Source organism: Bubalus bubalis, chromosome 10, assembly GCF_019923935.1.
Source record: "Bubalus bubalis isolate 160015118507 breed Murrah chromosome 10, NDDB_SH_1, whole genome shotgun sequence".
In the NCBI taxonomy this organism is placed as follows: domain Eukaryota; kingdom Metazoa; phylum Chordata; class Mammalia; order Artiodactyla; family Bovidae; genus Bubalus; species Bubalus bubalis.
In genome coordinates this window covers 86,106,590-86,112,348 of record NC_059166.1, presented here as the reverse complement: position 1 = coordinate 86,112,348, position 5,759 = coordinate 86,106,590, and positions in this window count along the sequence as shown.

Sequence of the window (5,759 nt, the reverse complement as noted above, 5' to 3'; positions counted from 1 at the left end):
AAACAGCAGACTTGAATTACACTATAAACCAAATGAACTCAACAGACATATACAAATAAATCCACCCAAAAGCAATAGAATAAACATTTCTCTCAGGTTCTATCCATTATAAATTATGTATTGGGCCACAAAACAGGTAAATAAATTTTAAAATACTGAAATCAGATCAGGTATATTTTCCAACCACAGTGGTATGAAGCTAGAAATCAATTGCAAGAAGAAAACTGGAAAATTCACAAACGTGAAGATTAAACAATATGTTCCTGAACAACCAAAGGGTCAAAAAAGAAATCAAAAGAGAATCAAAAAGTATTTTGAGACAAAGGAAAATGGAAATACAATATACCACAACTTATGAGATGCAGGAAAAGAAGTTCTAAGAGGGAAGTTCATAGCAATAAACACCTATGTTAAGAAAAAGTTATTTCAAAACCCTGTTTAGAGGGATTTGGTGTTTTTGTTTTCTGGAGCTCACAACTCTTGCTCACTCTTGTGTCTGTGATACTGCAGGTTCTCTGTAGCTGTCTCAAACCACTCTGCTCTCTTCCATCTTCAGCAGCCAGATTCCATCCAGCACTCCAAGTCAGGCAGGACAGAAACCAGTCCCTTAGACAGACCACTGAGAACCTTGAAAGTTTAATGTTTGCACCATTCTTCAATCCCTTTCTGAGTGGGACACTGCCAAGGTATATCGTCCACTAGAGCAACAGCAAAATATTCAGCCAGCTTTCTTTCTCAGCAGCTCTTAAGCATCTAGATTATGCCAAGTTCCATCAGGATTCCAACACAGGGAGACATAAACCAGTCCCTTTGGGGTAGCCCCCTCAAAAAACTCCCTGGGTTGGGAAGATCCCCTGGAGAAGGGAAAGGCTACCCACTCCAGTATTCTAGCATGGAGAATTCCATGGACTGTATAGTCCATGGGGTCACAAAGAGTCGGACACAACTGAGCAACTTTCATTTTCACTTTTGTCAAAAAATTAAAACATTAAATATATAATCCAACACTTTCCCTCCCCAGGGAGAAGCTGCGAGTTCAGAGTTTCTTCTACTTGCTCCATGCTGCACTTTGGGAGATGACTATGGCAAGAGAGTGTGTGTTTGTCCAAACCTGTTCTCTGTGACCCAAAATTTGTTGCCCTTTCCTGTCAGCATTTAGATTCAGGCAAGGTAAAAACCAGTCCCTTGGGCAACCCCTTAAAATGTTTGCAAGCTTGATGTATATTTCAATCTTCCCCTTCCCTATACAGCAAGATGCAAGAAACTGAGACTTTTCTCATGACCACACTCCATGGAGTCGGGGAAAGGTACTATGGTAAGCGATTGCCACACATTTTCCTATTGCCTTTGATCTGGCTGGTTTTGCACTCAAATAGGGTGTAGCTGCTGGAGTCTATTTACTGGTATCTGGATTTCTCACAAAAGGAATTGCTTTGTATATTGTTGGATCCATATCTTCCTGGGGAACAGAGAGTCTGGAGCCTTCTTGTGGACATTAATACTCTAGTAAATTCTGTTAGTATCTCAACTTTTAGGTGTGTTAACTGAATATAGAAGTCAGGGGACTTTCTACAGGTCATCTGGGTTAACTTGTAGAGCAGAAACTAAATCTAGGGCTCTGATTCACAAGCCTTGACTCTCAAACCACTATGAGCCAACATCACCATGCACAGAGATGTGTAAGAAACAAAGACATGATAATAATTTTTTTTTAATGGTTCAAATCATATCAAGGATGGAAAGGAAGGCAACATCCGAGATTTTTCTAGCCCTCTTTCATGGCTTAGTATCCCCTTGCTTAGACTTGCCCCTTACCAAAATTATGATAACTACAGGTCTATATTTTAACCACTTTCCTTGTAAGCACAGCTCCAAGAAAAGTAATGTCTTAATATATTTGCATATTTTAGGTCAAAGGTTATTTTAAGATATCACACTTTTTTTTATATGGACCATTTTTAAAGTCTTTATTGAATTTTTTACAATATTATTTCTGTTTTATGCTTTGTTTTTGACCACAAGGCATGTGGGATTGTAGCTCCCCACCCAGGATTGAACTCGTACCCCTGCATTGGAAGGCAAAATCTTAACCACTGGACCACCAGGGAGGTAACACTCATATGTTCTTAAGAAGGCTTTCTAGCTTTGGAGGCTTTTTTCTCTTATTCAAATAGTTTTTCAACTTGAACTTATAATATTTCTAATAAAAATAAAGATAAAGCTTATAAAAAGTAGAATAAAAAAGTATATAAATGCATGGAGTGATAGGAGATGGAACTTCTTTTTTTCTGCATTTGGTTTTTCAGTGAAATAACAAAGTTATTAAGTGAGAGACAGGGAGTAGAAGTGTACTTGGAGATTTGAGGACAGAGGAGAAAGTGTGAATTAATTGTCAAGAAAAGTGGAAAAGTGAGCTGATTAGGGGAAAGTGATAGGATGGATGGGTAGCACTAAAGACCTCTCTACATTTCATCATGAATGTAGGAGTTCATCTGTATGCAACAAGTGATTTTCCCAGTCCTGTTGAGCTGTTTGTGTGAAGAATCAGAGAATACTGGTTGGAGACAGTCTGACATTGTAGCAATGCAACTATAAGTCAAAGAACTCCAAAGACTGCTGGCTCTCACAAGAAACTAGGAGAAAGGTCTGGAACCAGTTCTCTCTCAGAGGCCTCAGAATGAACCAACTCTACTGAAATCTTGGTCCTGGACTTCTGGCTTTCAGAAAATTAATTTCTGTTCTTTTAAGCTAGCCAGCTTGTGATACTTTGCTATAGCAGCCTTGGAAAACTAATGAAGATGGTAAGCACAGACACCAGAGAATTCCTCATGTGTTTGGATTGGATCGTTCTCCAAACATGCATTTTACTGGCATAAAACCTTGTCCATCAGGCCTTTGGTGGTCAGTGGCTGAGCCAATGCATGGGACATGGGTTCACTGCCTGGTCTGGGGGGATCTCATATGCCACGGAGCAACTAACCCTGCATGCCACACTACTGAAGTCCATGTGCCTAGAGCCCATGCTCTGCAACAAAAGAAGCCACCCATGTGCCACAACAAAGAGTAGCCCCCACTCACCACAACTAGAGAAAGCCCACATGCAGCAGTGAAGACCCAGCCCAGCCAAAAATGAAAAATTAACTAATTAAAGCCTTTCTCTATCAAATGCTTATCTTATATTCACCCTAGTGTACGCCCCAATCATCTTGAACAGTTATTTACAAATTTAAGTTTTCATTGTGTGCTTTCTCTTTTGGACCTTTCTATAACAATGTATTATAAAGCATCATTCCCATCCCTGAAGTATCTCCCTGCAAACACTTAAATTCTTATCCCAACTGCTTGCTTCCTGTCTTTAAATCTGTTCTCTGGACTTGCCTAAGCATTTCTTTACATGATTTATCAAAAAACCAAAATGATTAAATTAATAAAAATTGTTAGCATTAATGTATACAAGAACATTAAACATCTGTGTGGCACTACCAAGCAATTTATCTGTTATTAAATAAAAGTTGCTGAGGCTAATAATCTAATAAGGAATAAAATTTTGTATTAACACCACATAATTCAAACTGATAGTCTAAAATTCAGACTGAAAATTCTAATTAACAACTTGTGATTTTTCCAGACTCATTGGCTTATAAAATTCAGATATCAGCTTCATTCTGTTAAAAATTCATGCTATAAATTTTTAGAGGCAGGATGTCTAAATTCAGATGGATATATCCCCCCATTTTTCTAGAAAATATACATAACACAAAATGAACATACATGAAAGTCTCAGCAGATAACAATTTTCATATTGTAAATAAATGCATTAGAGGCATCACATCTAAAACTTGACTTTGATGACTGTGTTCCATATTTGATATTATTAAAATAAAGGAAGACTGAGCACACACACTAATTATATTCAACACATTGAAAAGAACCCAACTTCTGATATGCTCTGAAGTGAAAGCGAAAGTTGCTCAGAAGTGTCCAGCTCTTTGCAACCCCACGGACTGTATAGTCCATGGAAGTCTCCAGGCCTGAATACTGGAGTGGGTAGCCTTTCCCTTATTCCAGGGGATCTTCCCAATCCAGGGGTCAAACCCAGATCTCTCACATTGCAGGCGAAATCTTTACCAGCTGAGCCACAAGGGAAGCCCAAGAATACTGCAGTGGGTAGCCTATCCCTTCTCCAGCAAATCTTCCTACCCCAGGAATCGACTAGAGTCTCCTGCATTGCAGGCGGATTCTTTACCAACTGAGCTATCAGGAAAGCCCCTGATATGCTCTAATGGCCATACTTCAGTAAGTACTATTTTTAGTTTATAAATACTAAGGTCTCTTTTTTTCCTGTCAGTCAGTCAGTTAATTCAGTCGCTCAGTTGTGTCGCACTCTTTGTGACCCCATGAATTGCAGCACGCCAGGCCTCCCTGTCCATCACTAACACCCAGAGTTCACCCAAACTCATGTCCATCGAGTCAGTGATGCCATCCAGCCACCTCATCCTCTGTCATCCCCTTCTCCTCCTGCCCCCAATCCCTCCCAGCATCAGAGTCTTTTCCAATGAGTCAACTTTTCACATCAGGTAGCCAAAGTATTGGAGTTTCAGCTTTAGCATCATTCCTTCCAAAGAATACCCAGGACTGATCTCCTTCAGAATGGACTAGTTGGATCTCCTTGAAGTCCAAGGGACTGTCAAGAGTCTTCTCCAACACCACAGTTCAAAAGCATCAATTCTTCGGCACTCAGCTCTCTTCACAGGTCAACTCTCACATCCATACATGACCACAGGAAAAACCATAGCCTTGACTAGACAGACCTTTGTTGGCAAAGTAATGTCTCTGCTTTTGAATATGCTATCTAGGTTGGTCATAACTTTCCTTCCAAAGAGTAAGTGTCTTTTAATTTCATGGCTGCAATGTAGGATTTTACTTATTTTGAGAGGCTAATACTATTCTGTAATAGTTTTTTTTGTTTGTTTGTTTTTTGACTTAGTCAATGAACTCTAAGTTAATCATGGGGATTTTTTTCCAAAGGATGAGAAAAGTATCTTAATTTAAATTGAGATTAAGCGGATAATGACAATAATAACAAAATCTTTCTACATGAAGTGAATATTTGACAACTTAATATGTTAATTAATATTCACAACAATACATCCTTATCCAGCTTCTATAAAAAGGACTTTACGAGCACGGGGTCAGGGGTGGAGAGGACAAAGGATTAATTTGAAGATTCATTATTTCAATGAGGAACAGCCCTTGAGCAATTCAAACTAATAACCAGTTAAAATTACTTCTTTAGCTGTATTCAGCAAATGGATGTAACTGAATCCAACACTTCCTTTTATTAAGTTTTTCCTGAAAAATTTATCTTAAACCTTGCTCTCCATACATAATTAGCAAAACAAACACTATTCTGAAAATCTTTCAATACTTTCTATATTATGATCCTGAAAACAATAAAGTGTAAAGTTAGGAATACCTTTCAATAAAGGCATGAATTTTTGGCAAGAGGGCATCTCCACTCCAAGTCCAGAGGGCAGTTTAAGACCATGCATATTCTTGTGCCTCATTGGAGAGTGAAAGTCCAAAAGATTTTACATGACCTTTTAAGATTTTCTTTCACTTTTAATAATCTTCCAATCATTTTTACCTATATTCTCATATGGGGCTTCCCTGGTGGCTCAGACAGTCATAATCTGCCTGCAATGCAGGAGACCTGGGTTCAATCCTTGGGTCAGGAAGATCCCCTGAGGAAGAGAATG